Consider the following 16,295-nt stretch of genomic DNA (forward strand, 5'->3'; position numbering starts at 1 on the left):
AAAGATATGAGTAGTTAAAGTGGTTCTAGTCAATGTATGGCCTAGCTGATTTTTATTTTAATGTTTGTAGGAATTCTGAAGATGTTATTATCACTTTACTATTGGAAGAGGAAAATGTTGCATGTAGCTTGTCTCCTGAGTTGGGGGCTGTTTTTTTTAGATGATAAGATGATGACATTGCTTGTTTGAAGGGAGGTTTGCCCTCTTTCATAAGAAGCTTACTAGTGAATCTATTGCCCAAGATGATTGTAAAGTAACTGCAACCAGGGAATAGCTCAGATCAAAGACCATAGATGCAAAGTCGGGGGTAGAGGCCGCATGTCCAACTTCTGATTTACAGATCCAGCAAAAACAGGCTTTAAGTTACCTTGTATAGTGTGGCTGTCACAAAGGCAGGCAGAGGACACCAAGTGTCAGATTTACCTAACATATAAGCAGGTTTCACAGCCAGCAGCCTTGCTACTGATTTCCTGCTGGGAAGGCCATTTCTCTACATGAGATGCTGCCACAGGCAAATAGGGTGATCCACCTTCACACTCACCCTCATTTTATTCCACTGATCCCAGATCTTTAGGGGTTGATAGAAGCAATGAGTCCTTGGATGTTAAAAGGACAATCTGTGTCTCCATGGTAGCTCTCTTTTTCTGCTAAGACAGATTAGGTTTTCCTGAGAACACACCATGGCAGTTAGCAAGGTCTTTATGACAGGTGAGCCTGCCAATCACTGGAAGGAGTCAGGACACAGTATCTAGAACCAGATAGAATCTGGGTCAGAATTGAGGGACCTGTTGTTAAAATTGGAAAGTCTAGTTATAGAAGAATCACTGGGCCATCTCAGCATAACCACAGAAGAAACCAGTCACCCCATTACCCACAATCCCCCACCCCTTTTTTAACCAAGCCTTCATATTCAAAGCATGGTTACTTCAGGGATGATGTCTCCCAAATGGAGGAGGCCTATGCTTGACTCTTGGATACCAAATTTTTGATGTTGTCCAAAAAAATGTTTTAGGATATAGCAAAGTAAAAGTAATTGTTTTTATTAAAGTAAAGAAAGTACATGACCAGACTTAGGTGCTGACATCTGATAAAAGGTGCAATGAGAGCTCTAATATCAGGATGGAAGGTAGGTTGGAGGGTTTGGCTCAAATTCATCTTAGGTAAGTGCTCCCTTTGATCAGATAACCTGATTTATTTAATCATTCTTGCTATTACACTGCTTTATCAGTTTGGACTATAGATGTCAAGGTTTGTCTTCATATTAGATTTGGGCATTATGATGTAAATTCTTTGCTTGAATGTTCATTAAAACAAAGGATGGATTCTGTCAGATGCTTACTTCAAGGTAGATAAGCATGCAAATGCTTTTTGCATACTTTGTGAATACTTTTTATGCCAGGAAGAGTCATTTTCCCAAGGATTTTCCTCCAGTATAAGTGTGTTTCTTTCAGATATCTTTATTTGGTTCTCAGAGCACACTAATTATAATTATTTGGGCAAGCAGACAAGGTCAAGGGAGAAATACTTTCTTTTCCTTTTTTTTCCTTAACAGAATGCTACAGCTAATTGATGGAGTATAAAATATAAACAAAGAAAATGATGCTGGTAGTTTTTAATTAAGCTGTTCATTAATATATTTGTCTCTAAATTCCTGGCTGCTGTTTCCCATGATTCAATTTTCCTGATCTATTCTGCCTCATTGTGAGCTTAGGATCTAGCTTCTCAGAATAGCTAGGAATTGATATGATAACAAGAATTATAACTCATCTTTATAATGGACTATTTCCCTGATTTTATTAACTTCTGCCATTATTTGAAAACTGCAGCCTAGTCATGTTTTACTCTTAGCCAATTTTTGTTTTTGGTTGGTCATGGGGCCTGAACTCTATGCCTGAGCACTGTCCCTGAGCTCTTCAGCTCAATGGGCTAGCACTGTACCACTTGAGCTACAGCACCACTTCAAGCTTTTTCTGCTTATGTGGTGCTGAGGAATTGAACCCAGGGCCTCATGCATGCAAGGCAAGCACTCTACCACTGAGCCACCTTCCCAGCCCAAAGCCAAATATTTTTTGTATGTAAATTTTTTCTCTTAAAAAGGTGCTACCTAACTAAAATAATAAATATGTGAGGGAAAAAGTATTTTTCTCTTTATTTGTTTAAAACATACATGACTGCTTAGAGCAAAAATTATAATATTGTTTTATGGTTTCTAGGTGTTTACATATAATACATGCAACAATTATGGAAGAACAGGGAAGTTTCCCTTTATACTCTACAGCACTTGGCTTGGGAAGACCAGAAAACATTTGCTTCCTTGAATAAGTATTGTTTGGTGTTTCAAAACTATTCCAGAAATAAAATAACACCTGCATAGAATATAGTTTTTTTTTAAATCATGACAAGAGCCAGGTGCTGGTGGCTCATGCCTGAAGTCCTAGCTACTCAGGAGGCTGAAATCTGAGTATAAAGGTTCAAAGCCAGCCTAGAAAGAAAAGTCCCTGTGATACTCTTATCTCCAATAAACTACTAAAAAAAAGCTGGAAGTGGTTCTGTGGCTCAAGTGGTAGAGCACTAGCCTGAGTACAAAGAAGCTCAGGGACAGCACCCAGGCCCTGAGTTTAAAAATTCATGACAAAACTGAAGTAAGGATGTCACTAAATTAGGATCCAGTCTTGCAAATTGGAGCCACACTATTTGAGTATGAAGCCCCTAAATTGCTGGTGATGAGTAGAACTTAATAGGCATACTTTTTGTTACTTCAAGGCTAGTTTTATGTCACCAGATGATAGATAAAGGCTTCCCTTCATTTCTCAGTTTCCATGCAAAATCACAGATCTTTGAGGTAACTCATGAAAAGCATTTCATGATGTCTCACCAAAAATAATTGACTCTCATGAGGTAAAAATTTTAGCAAGGATTCATTTTAGTATTTAGAGGTACAGTAGGGAGAAATAGAAAAAGAAAGAAACATTTCCTGTTCAACCTGAAGGAAATGAAAATTAAAGGCTAAAAATGATGGCTCTATGCTAGATGCTGGTGGCTCACACCTGTGATCCTAGCTACTTGGGAGGCTGAGATTTGAGGATTGCAGTTCAAAGCTAGCCCAGGAAGGAAAGTCCATGAGACTTTTAACTCCAATGAAGCACCAAAAAGTCAAAAATAGAGTTGTGGCTCTAATGGTAGAGTGTTAGCCTTGAAGAAATGAAGGTAAGGGACAGTGTCCAGGTGCTGAGTTTAAGCCCCAGGAGCAGCATGCATGCGCGCGTGCGCGCACGCGCGCGCACACACACACACACACACACACACACACACACACATACACACACCAATGGTGGCTCTTATATTTTCTGAGCTGGGTACATACACTTGATTTTGTCAATCTACAGTTCCTAAGCTTTAGACCATGAGTTGGAGTAGAGAAAATGGGATGGAAAGTCAGGTGCTGGTGGCTCACACCTGTAATCCTAGCTACTTAGGAGTCTTAGATCTGAGGATTGTGGTTCCAAGCCAGCTCAAACAAGAAAGTCCGTAAGACACATCTCCAATTAACCAAAGAAAACTGGAAATGTTGCTGTGGTTCAAAGTGGTACCATGCTAGCCTTGAACAAAAGAGCTCAGGGATAGTGGGCATTGCCCATCACCAGTTCAAGCCCCATGACTGACATTTTCAGGACTTCCTTTGGCCAGACAAGCTTTTCATTCTTTCTGTCTCTACACATTCATAAAGAGTTCCCAATTTTCACTATTTTGACAGAGAGGGCTGATTTAGATAGTCCCTCCTAAGTCTCCTAATCTTGTAAGTAAAGATGTAAAACTAAGCATAATGGGAAAGCAGTTTATGCTTTTTTTTGTTTTGCTTTCTACTTTACTTTCTAGTTATAACTCTGCATCTAGCCATCTTGTTATTTGTTTAAAATAATGTGATTTCCATGTCACATCATCTATCCCTCCTACACAGATATTATGGAAAATAGTATGAAAATTCATCCAAAAATAAAAAATACAACTCAGGTGATGCAACAATTCGACATTTGAGTAGTATGTCCAAAGGAAATAAAATCAGAGGTTGGGGCGGGGGCAGATAACTTCTCTTATATTCATTTCAGCTTTATTCATAATAGCCGAATGTAAAATTAAAGTAAATGTTATCTCTATGAATATTTATGGGAAATAACAAGTCAATTCAAAATTACTTTGGTTGTTTATCTAGGTAGAATGTACTTCTCAAATATTCATAATTCACATATTCTACATTAAGGACCCACAGTAATTTTTATCAGATGTCATTAAAGTATGTATAAATGTTCCTCTTCACTTGATAGCACTCTTTCAGAAAATTTAGGCAATTCATCCAAGTCACTGGCAAAGTAAAAATGAAAGCCTGATAGGGGAGTTTGAAAACATGAACCTCTCTGATATCTCCACACTATGCCATCTTCATTAAAAATGACTGCAACAGAAAATGAGAGTGCCCAGGGCATCATTGTGCCACCTTTGCAATAGGTGTTCCTAGCCTTACAAGTTATTATATGCTTTTCCTGTGTGTGGGTTAAGGCTCAGTGTCCTGTGTGTAAAGACTCAGTGTCAAAACAAGCCTGGCCATGGTTGATGTGGACTCACTCAGAAGTATAGGAAGTTTGACATCTCTTGAGACCAGAGGAGACAAAAGTGAGCATTCACTGTCCTTCAGATAAATAGTCCTTGGAGGCCTCTTCTATGCTTCTGAAGGGCTTTTACAGAGAAGATCTTTGCAGGTGGCAGAATCATGTGGACACGCAATATTTTCTTTTTGAAATTAAGGTCTGTAACTGGCTTTGCATTTGATGCATTGATTTTAAGTGTTCCACTTGAGGTCAGATGATGCTCATCTCTGCATAACATTCACCATGTGTGCAATATTTTAATTACCTGAAATAGTTTGTCATAGTCTATCTCTTGCTCTACTCTTTACCCCTATTTGCGATAACTACTACTTAGTTTATTTTTGTTTTTCTCAAATTCTAGAATTTCACACTAACAAACAATATAAACTGAGCTCATAAATTCAATATCATGTTTTTAAGAGTCACCCATGCCATTCTGTGTATCCATCTGACAATTTTATTATTTGAAGTTAATAGTTTATTATACATATATATAACTTTTTAGCCATTTACCTTGCTGTGGGTATTTGGCTCATTTCTAAGTTTGGTTATTATGAGTGAAGCAATCATGAAATTCCACATACAGATACATAAGTTTTCTTCTCAAGGAAGCTTGGATGTAAATATTCTCCTGGCTTATGCTACTGTCTCCTCAATCCAGCTTCCTTCAAACCAACTATCAGAACCTCATCCCAGGCTTGATTTGCAGAATATTAAAAAGAAATAGCTCATTACTTGACACCCATCCCTGAAAAACCACTTTTGTCTGCCTTGCTCTTTATGCCAAGAACCAACTTCTTATTGGCCACAAGACCCATCCAGCACCACAATTCTTGGTCTCTTCAAGATGTCATGGAACTGTCTTCTATATGGCTATCCTTAACTCATTGTTTTTACAGGGGACAAAAATATTCATCCTAATTATGCTGAAGAAGAGTACCTCTAAAGACAGGTGCCAGTGACTAATGCCTGTAATCCTTACTACCCAGGAGGCTTAGATCTGAGGATTGCAGTTTGAAGCTAGCCCAGGCAGGAAAGTTCTTGAGACACTTATCTCCAATAAACCACCAAAAAGCCAGAAAAGGAGCTGTAGCTCAAGTGGTAGAGTGCTAGTCTTGAGCAAAAGAAGATCAGGAACAATGCCTAGGCCCCAGGACACACACACACACACACACACACACAAAACATAGTGCCCTAATTGACTTCTTACATGGCCTTGATTTAAGTTGTCAACCAATACACTTTGAACTTCAGAATCTCATCTATGGAAACCAAAAAGAACCTTTGATAATTGTCAGGTACTAGAGCTAGGCAGGGGATACAAACTATCTACAATTTTTAAGGGTACCAGAAATAAGAAATATGAATAAAAAGCAAGGGTCCTATCACAAAAGTAAGTGTTTAAGATTTTTCCAAAGAATAAGCTTTAAAAGCATAAAAGCAAATCATTTGCTGAGAAATGTCTACTGATCTAAGCTGTAATAGTTTGCATATAAAATGAGTAACTTCAGAAACCAGTGAGACATACCAATTTTGACATATGCAATTCCATGAATCTGTTTTTGCCAGTCCTAGGACTTGAACTCAGGGCGTGGGCACTGTTCCTGAGCTTCTTTTGCTCAAGGCTAGTGCTCTACCACTTTAAGCCACAGCATCATTCTTCCATGAATTCTTAATCAACTTAAATGTTCAATAGAACCCGTTGTTAAAAATAATATAAAATTTGAGGATTTGTACAACTTCTAGTAATTGTAAGTATACAAATAAACAGACTATACATATAAAGAACTAAATAAAATATACCATTTTTCCCCATGCCAAATACAAGCTTGTTATTTTAAGTAGCCAGAGTTGATGAGAAATAATTCCCCTTTTAGGAGAATTATAGCTTATGAATGTCAAAATGAAAGTAGAATTAGAAGCCAGGAAAATAATGGATCCAGGCAGTGTTCACTGATGGATATTAAAACCACTAGTGGAAAAAACTGATGGGATTATTTTTTTATAATGTAGGGATCAGAAAGACACTACTCAAACAAACTCATTGATTGATTTTCCTTTGTGTTCCTTCCTATTGTTACCTTTCCATGAATTCAAGTCAAAAAAAGACCAAAAAAATGAAATCTCTAAATTCCTAGTCAATGTATCAAATATATTACCAGAAATTTAGGGCAGCTACATTGACCTTGGTGCTTGACTCTAGCAAAAGAAGAATTTAGGCAAAACTTGAACATACAATAAAGGTAAGAGAAAAGTCTGTCAAAATAAATATGATAGGCAAAGAGATCATGTGGCATAGAGATTGCATGAAAAGATCCATCTCAACCATCTTGAGCCATCTTCATAGATGCAGAAACTGGCTTTAGGTTAAAAGGAGGAATTGAGGTCTTTGAAGATGGTTTTCTGATTGTTTTGTCGCCTTTCCTTTTCCTATAAAGTCACCAAAGATTTAGTGTCTCATCCTTATTTCCTTATTCTTTCGTTTTTCTTACTTCCTCATTCTCTTTTAGTGCATTGTCCCCATTTCATTGTTAGGTAGGTTTTACCTTTGCAAATTGTATAGGCCTCAATTCCGTAACTCTGCTTTTCTACAGACTACCATCACTTTTCTTTTTAACTGGTTAATCTTTGAGTTGCCAAAAGTGGTATAAGCAGACAGGATAGAGCTTATGATAGGAAATAGCCAGTACTGCAATGGTATTCTTATTCTGAGAAGTAGAATCTGGTTCATTGAATTCATATACTACTTTGTTAAGTAGCAATTCCTTCATATAACTACTTTATGATAAAATAAAACTAAAAAAAGTTGAATCTGGGTCTAAGGGCATCTAGCTCTAGCTAATTGTTCAAAATAAATAAATAACTTTAGGTCTGGAGAAACAAGTTAAGAGGCACACACACACACACACACACACACACACACACACAACTCACCTAATATGTGTGACTGCCTCTAAAAATGACTGAATTTTCCAACAATGCAATAACAAAGAAAAGACCATGCAGAGTAGGCAGGTTCTGTGAGAAAAGGCAAGTTTCTGTAATTCAGAGACTTCAGATGCTGCCTCAAACAAGCCAATTGCAGGAAGGCACAGCTGAGATAACCAGGGAAATTTGAATACAAGCTGAATATTAGATGCCATGTGTAAATTATAAATAAAATCTTTAGGTGTTTTAAAGTAAAGGACTATGAAAAATATTCTCACTAGTTGGAGATACATGATGATATATTTACAGAGTGAAAAATATGTATTGTGATTTACTTTACTTCAAAATTAAATTTCTAAAAAGTTGATATCTGAGTTCAACAGGATTGTCAAATATGTGGATACCTTTTTAAGCTGGGTAAAACATACCAAGGTATTCATATTCTGTCTTTCTCATTTTTAAAATCTGTAATGTAACAGTAGAAAATTTTAATGAATGCATCTTTCAGAGAATGCCACATTGTTTATAGTATAAGAGGACTTAGAATTAGAAACCTCTAGCTTTGACATCCCCATAAAGGAACCTATTGGGGATCCCCAACTAGAAAAATTCATCTCTCCTCTTGCATCTCCCTGTAGAAGATGGCAGTTCTGGATGGGATTGAACTACGGCTCCAGCCTCACCAGGCGCCCTGCTTCTGGCTTCCAATTGTCTAGTTTTCAAAACAGACTCTGCTAGTACCATGGTTATTTTGAGCACTTACACGTGCCTTCAGCTCTACTTTGGATAAGGTTAGATCTGGTGATCAAAAGCAAACATTAATAAGCAACAAAGAACTTCCTTGTGAAAGTCTTTCTGATTGAGAATATTTTGCATGTTTCCAAACCAGAAGAGAGAAGCTGCCTTTTCACGCTGCTCTCTACAATATACCATTTTCTCCTCCTTCCCTTCCTCCTCCTCCTGCCTCTCCTCTTTCCTCCTCCATTCTTCCTCCTGTCTCCTGTAGTGAATACTCTGGTGTCTCCTCTTCTTAGTTAAAAAAGCTTGATGCTATGCAGGGTTTAACTATTTGGCCCCAGTCTGTGCTAACAAATGGACACAGTGTTACTCCAACTCAATGTAGATTATCCAGAATGACTAACTAAAAGCTGTAGGATGAAGCTTGGGGGCTCCCAGAGCCTCTAGGATTGGGAGGAGAACCAACCAAAAGACCAGGATCTGTTCAGCTGTTGTCATAAAGCTCTCCTGTAAAGGATGAGACACCAGCATAGGTGGTGCAATCAGTTCTGAACCTGACTCTAAGGCACAGACAACTCCAGGAAGCAGCTCATAGCTCCACTGTTCCTGGGCCTTGGAGTTAGAGGCTAAACTCTCCCAGTACTTGCCAGGTCTATATGAAGGTCCCTGAGAGTGGCTCATGCGTCATCTGCTCAAGGCATCAATAGCACACTCAAAGCACATAACTGCTTAGACCTGAGGAGCTCCCGGAGCTGGTGTAAAGTGAGTGGAGGGAAGGGGACACCTTCGCTGAGGTCTCTGAAGAAGGGCTCAGGAATAGGCTGCAGTGGAGCCCTATCTGTAAAGGTACCATGGCCCTTCTGGCCTGTGGGAAGCCAGCTCTCTCTGCAACTGATGGGCCTTGATAATGATCTCTGTGTTGTCTTAATGTTATCTCATTGAGCCACAAGCCCATGTGTGTTTATTCACTTGTGGGTTTGTGTGCATGTATGTTTCTGTATGAATATGAGCATAGGTATGTTTATTATGTGTATATGGTATAATATGTGCTGGATGTGAGGAGTCATGTGCATACTGGTGATGTTACTAGTCATTCATAAAGTCTTTATTGTTTTAGTGTATGGTTATGGAAAATTCTGTACATATACACAGGCAGAATGAATAATATGCTAAACTCCAGTATTCCATAAACCTGTCTCTGATCATGATCAAGTCATGGCTTATCTTACTTCAACTATATATTTTTGGGTTTTATTTCTTGTATGTGCTGGTACTTCAGTTTGAATTCATGGTCTTGAACTCTCACTACACACACACACATATACATACACACACATATACATATTTACGCATATATATGATTTTCAAGAAATCATAACATTTTATTTCAACATGTTTTATTTGTGTATTTATTTATTTTTGTGCTGATCCTTCCTAAGGCTTGGATATTGTCCCTGAGCTTTTGGCCTCAAGGTTAGTGCTCTACCATTGGAGCCACAGTTCCACTTCTGGCTTTTTGGTGATTACTTAGAGATAAGAATCTCACACATTTTTCTGCCTATGCTGGTTTCAAATCATAAGCCTCTGATCTCAGCCTCCTAAGTAGCTAGGATTAGCCCCTATCACCCAGCACAACATATTTTATTATGTATCACTAAAATAATATTTCTTCTCGATTTTTATCAAAGTTAAAATACACACGTACATATAAATACTTTTCTGAATCATCTGAAAATAAAACACATCAGGACCATTCATCTTTAAATATTTCAGCATCTCTCTTCAAAACAAAAACATTCAATAGCCAGGTGCCGGTGGCTCACGCATGTAATTCTAGCTACTCAGGAGGCTGAGATCTGAGGATCGCGGTTCAAAGCCAGCCCAGGCAGAAAAGTCCATGAGACATTTATCTCCAATAAACCACCAGAAAACTGGAAGTAGTGCTGTGGTTCAAGTGGTAGAGCACTAGTCTTGAGCTGAAGAGCTGAGAGATAGCGCCCAGGCCCAGAGTTCAAGCCCCATGACCAACAAACAAACAAACACTTCATGTAATCTATGTTCAGTTTTTCCCAGTTATTTAAAAATATCAACAAAGATTCATTTCATAAACATAATTTTAACATTTTTAGTATATTTAAATTGTTAATGATAATTTTAAATCAACCATCTAGTCAATTATACTCTCAATTTCTTCTCCTTTTTTCTCCCTCTTTTTATCTTTTTCTTTTTAAAAAAATTATATTTTATTTTGTTGTAAAGATACTATATAGAAGGCTTACAGTTTCATACATAAGTTTGTTTATGTGTGGTATTAAAATCAAACTAGGTATCTCTATAATTTCAATAAATTGCAGCTATGCCTAGACTCTTAAAAAGCAACCAGATTTTCATCCAGTCAGATAGCTGGGAGCATCTAATTGTCCTTCACCAGAGATCTTATCAGCAATTAACCTAGATCTACTAATTTATTAGGAGTTTGCAAAGTAGTGACATTCTGTATGCGTCATTTCTGGATACTCTATTAGTCATAAAAACTTTTAGAAATGTTCCTAGAGTTTCTTTTTACCAAGAGACTCAATTTAACAATTTATCAATTATTTGTTGTAACTACTGTATACTATCCTCGACTCTCCTATAGGAACACATACACTTAACTCTTGTATAGGAAAGGAAGAATAAATACTTGATTTTCATCCATTTATCCACTGATGATAATCAGATTTCCTAATAGATTTTTTTAAGCATTTTGTTATGAAATCATGGTTTTTGATATATTTGACAGGGTTCATTTATAACAGTTATTGAACTTATTGATGCTTGAATTTCCCCATTTTTAGTTAGTGGAACCCTCTGCACTTGGCCTCTGCATTTCTCTGACATGATCTTGTTATTCTGTGGTCGCTTCCTTGCTTTCCAGTGAGACAAAAAGTACAGGCTCAAATTGTACATTTCCAGCTACAGACCTATAATCAGCCATTTTTCCAAGAAGCTTTGGCTCGTTTGAGTGATGAATGATATATAATGACTACAATTTGGGTGTTACGGGTTTTCATCACTACAGCACTGCCCATTGTTTCTAAGCCTTCCTGAAGATGGAGATAGATAATATGCATTTATAAATTATAGGGTTTTTACCTAACCTCATCAATCACACAGCATTTGTCTTTATCCTATGCTTAAAATCCTGGCTCTCAATGACACCACTTTAATTAATCATTTTTTATCACAATCAGTCACAAAGCAATCACACAGCAGTCTTAAATTAACAATACTAGCATTAGGGAAGAGTATGATTATGACTACAGATGAAAATTGTTCTCCAGCTCTTTCTTTCTTGTGTTATACTAACTAGAGGTCTACAGTAACAATGCCTAGGTGGAGTCACTTGGAAGGGCTCCTCTTTTTTATGTTTGTATCTTGTTGTATGTGTATAGCGCCTCCCCACCAGCAAATCCAAAGCTCATTAGTGAAACTATAGAGAGTCTGTGTGTGTGTATGTGTGCGCGTGCGTGCACGCCAAAATTCCAGTGGGGAAATGGCCCTCAGTTTCTTTTATTAGTGAATAGCAATGATGGTCAGCTGCAGACCCTCTGAAGTCGAAGTTCTAGGTGAATGGTAGCCTTTCAAGTGTCAGTGAATCTATCAGTGCCCATCTCTGAAATAAATCTGGAAGAAGAAGAACATATTTCTTTTCTTTTCTGTTTTTGTAGAAAAACACATAAAGTCTGATTTTATTTTATTTTGGGGGTTTTTGTTTTACATTTTTTAAATTGTCAAAGTGATGTACAGCGATGTTCAAAGAGATGTTACAGTTATATAAGTAAGATAATAAGTACATTTTTGTCAAACTTAGTTAATAAAATTTAAGAGCTTTGATCAGAAGAGTTTTGTGGAAAAAAAGAACAAAAACAAGAATACTACTTTCAAGGATATAAATTTTGAATTCAGGAAGCAATAGATAGGGATATTTACTCTTCTTCCAGCATCTAAACTCCATTTTCCATAGCCATAGCAAAACTCTCAATGCTACATACTTTATACAGAAAAAAGGCTGGCTGCTGGTGGCTCACACCTGTTATCCTAGCTACTCAGGAGGCTGAGATCTGAGGATCAAGGTTGGATACTAGAGTGGGCAGGAAAGTCCCCAAGTCTCTTATCTCCAATTAACCACTAGAAAACTGGAAGTGGAGACTGAGGCTCAGAATGCTAGCCTTGAGTACAAAAACCTCTGGGATAGCTCCCAGGCCCTGATTTCAAGCCTCACAACTGACTAACAACAACAACAAAAAGATAAAGTAGAAAGATTCATTTCACAAATGATTCTGTGATAGGAGGGTCCAAACATACAGCATTGGCTGGATAAATCACAACTAGGTAGATAAATGGAAAGGAAACTGATAGGAGTTAGAGGAAAAGTGAACAGTCAGGGAAAGGAGGCCTATACAACTGGCACATGGAAGATGACAAGCCAAAACCTGCCTGACAATGAAATGTGAGCAGAGGCCTGAAACAAAAAGAGGACATAAGGACAAAAGAATGAGGAAATAAAGGATAGGGCACTAAAGCTTTGTGCTACAACCTTATAGTCGTGCAAAAGGAGAAAATCATCTCCACGGATCCCAGTTCTGGCCAATCTCTATAACTATGGAGATGGCTGAAGATAGTTGAGATGGGCTGAAGTGTTGCCTGCCATGACATATTTATACCACATGCTTTCTTTCTCTACCACATTTCTTTTCTACTAAATGCTCCTATCACCTTTACTATGTTCAAATCTTACCTGAATTCTTCTCTTGTTAGACACAAGGACTTAGACCATTTTTTTTTTCCTGCCCTGAATTTCTGGTAGTATACTTGGTACATTGGCTGGGAATTTAGGGAATAAGTTTGTCTTTTTACGACTTGGATTCACGAAAAGGTAACCAAATCAGCCACATGAAGAAGAGGCCAAGAGTTGGTACTCTTGCACTCATTCCAAAGGTAATCATTAATCCCATCAGAGTGGAGCCCTTAGGACTCAATTACTGGGCACTAAGTCCTACAACTTAAAGTTTACACCATTTCAACATGGCTACAGTGGGGACTGGGCTTCCAGTATGTGAACCTTAGAATGATACACTCAAACCGCAAGTGGTGCTGTGCCTCAAGCAGTAGAGCACTAGCCTTGAGCTGAAGAGCTGAGGGATAGCGCCCAAGCCCTGAGTTCAAGATCCATGGCCAACAACAACAACAAAAAAGATACACTCAAACCATATCCAAGTCCCAGCGCCAGTGGTTAATGACAAAAATCCATGTCTTTGGTTAGATGAAAGTAGGCTTGGAAACTAAGACGAAAGACTTTCTAATGACCTAGATATCATATTCTTTGGTCTTGGTGAACTACCTAAGAGCTGGAGTTTTGGAAGGAGCACAGCAAAGGCTGAGATGGCAGGAATGACTTAGGAAATAGGAAGGTGGCAGTAGAAATGGCCAGAGAGAAATAGGGAAGGGAAGGGCTGATGAGTAGATGAAGCATCAGTATATAGAACCTGGCAGGGTGGACAGAAGGGAACCCTACTGCATTGTTGGTGGGAGCATAAACTTGTTCAAACACTTTGGAAAGCAGTACAGAGGTTCCTCAAAAGACTCCGCATAGAGCTCCCCTATGACCCCACAATCCCACTTTTGGGCATTTACACAAATGATCACAAACAAGACCATACTAAAGCTACCAGCACAACTATGTTTATTGCAGCATTATTTACCATAGCTAAGATATGGAACCAGCCCAGATGCCCCTCAGTAGATGAATGGATCAAGAAATGTGGTATATATACACAATGGAATTCTCTGCCTCCATCAGAAAGCATGGCATTGCCCCATTTGTTAGGAAATGGAAAGTAAGCCAGGCCCAAAGAAACATAGGTTCCATGGTTTCCCTTATTTGCAATGAATAGTATATGTCTGAGACAAGCAGAAACGATCAGGTAAGTTGATGACAGGCGAAATGAACCCCAAGATAAGGACTCAAATGGTTTTTCTTTCTTGCTATTGTTTCTAATGTATTTATAAGATGATTTCTTTGTTGCATTGTATGTCCCTCTTCCATGGTATAACCCTGCTTTCACTGTATTTGATGTCGGTACAATTTGGGGAAGGGAAGGGAAAAAGAAAATTGTTTAAATAGGGATACAACAATGAGATGTGTATACAAGACATCATGTTGAAAAATGAACTTTACAGCTTTGGTGGGGGGCATACAGGGGGAGCAGGGGGGCTGGGGGAGGGCTGGGGGGAGGAGATGGGAGGGGATGGGAAGGGGAAACAAAGGAGACAACAATGCTTGATAAGAAATGTACTCATGGCGGTGGCAGTGGCAGCACCTGCGAGCGGAGGCCGGAGCTGGGCATGGTGGTGCCCACTGCACTGTGAGAGCCGAGCTGCCGCGGGGACCACCATGCGCCGGGGGCCCTGACATGGGTGCCAGAGGCTCCAAAGCTCGGGGCCTTTGGCCCTTCACCTCGGCAGCGGGGGGCGGCGGCCCAGAGGCGGTGGGCACTGAGTAAGCTTTGGTGCGGCCTCTATCCCGTGCGGTGCCACTTTTCGTGTTCACGCGCTGCGGTTCCATATTCTATGATGAAGATGGAGATCTGGCTCGTGAATTCTATGAGGAGACAATCATCACCAAGAATGGGCAGAAGCGGGCCAAGCTGAGGCGGGTACATAAGAATCTGATTTCTCAGGGCATCGTGAAGCTGGATCCTCCCCGCGTCCATGTGGATTTCCCTGTGATCCTCTATGAGATGTGAGCCTGGGGGTGGCAGACACAAGCACTCCCTGCCCCAGCAAGTAACTCAAGTGTGACTTCCACCGAGGAGTCCAGGCTGTGGCCACAACCCTGAATATACTCCAATGGCCCAGAACTTTCAGCTGTGAGCAGGGCAAGTCCCTTGTTGTTAATCAGGCAATGGTTTGTTTGTGGGCAAGAGGTGGTTGGTGGCTGGTGAAGCTAATGGCAAAGTTTCCAGTCTACCCTCCCCAACCACCCCTGCAAGAAGTATGGCAGGCCATATGCCAGTCAAGAATGCCTGGTTGCAGGTTCCTTGCTTGGCCTGCTTTCTTCCAAGCTTGCCTAGGGCCCAACCCTGCTAGAAGCTACAGCACTTTACAAGCAAAGTCTGCCTTCTTCCAGCCCCTGGGCTGTGGGGACTGAACACACGTGGGAACTTCCTTCCCTCACTTCCCTTACCCCCTAGTTGGAGCATTTCAGCCGTTTGCTACCTCGATTCCTCCTGTATTGGACAGAGGTGGGGGCAGCACCAGCCTGATTCTTCCTGCCTACCTGCCATTTGTTCCCACTCTGGGATGGACAGTTTACTAACTGTTCACAGGAATGGATACTAGTGTTGGAGGCTTCTTCCTTCAAGCAGGGCTAGGCTGATCCCTCCCCCCTGCAACTAGTTTTGCCCTCCTCCCCAGATAAAAGGGTGCAACCAGGGTCGGGACGGGCTGTGCCTGTGGGGAGGTGTCTCAAGCCACCTGTTCTGTTCTATCTCCCTAGCCTTTCCACCAGCTCCTTTTACCCTGCTTGAGAGGGACTGTCCAGTGGGGTGAACCACACAGTAGAGCGGGTGCCACTATAAGGAACCCAACCACCCATTCCCCTGAAATCTCTTCACCTCTTCAGGATCACTCAAGGAAAAGTACTGGAGCCCCCTTGTTAGGGACAGAAAGGAGGGAAAGACCATAAAAGGAATACTTAAAATGTGAAGGTTTGTAAATAATCTAGTTCCAGGATGATGTTGGGGCAGAGTCTGATTTCTATATAGAGATGACTTCTTTTTTTTTTTTAATTCTTTATTGTGTAAGCTTTGTGCTTCTGGAGTGTGGGAATTGGCTTGGGGTGGGTGACCCCCAGCATAGGAAGACTGTTGTTATTTGTTCAATTTCAATAAAATTATTTGTAGATCCTGCAAGAAAAAAAAAAAGAAATGTACTCATTACCTT

The 16,295-nt window shown here is 39.7% G+C and overlaps 1 pseudogene; it reads left to right on the top strand.

Moving 5' to 3' along the window:
• The first annotated feature begins 14,657 nt into the window (after positions 1 to 14,657).
• On the top strand, positions 14,658 to 15,935 carry LOC122122016 (annotated as a pseudogene).
• Positions 15,936 to 16,295: the final 360 nt, after the last annotated feature.

The sequence above is a fragment of the Dipodomys spectabilis genome, unplaced genomic scaffold (genome assembly GCF_019054845.1).
Source record: "Dipodomys spectabilis isolate Male_0828 unplaced genomic scaffold, ASM1905484v1 ptg000201l, whole genome shotgun sequence".
Classification (NCBI taxonomy): domain Eukaryota; kingdom Metazoa; phylum Chordata; class Mammalia; order Rodentia; family Heteromyidae; genus Dipodomys; species Dipodomys spectabilis.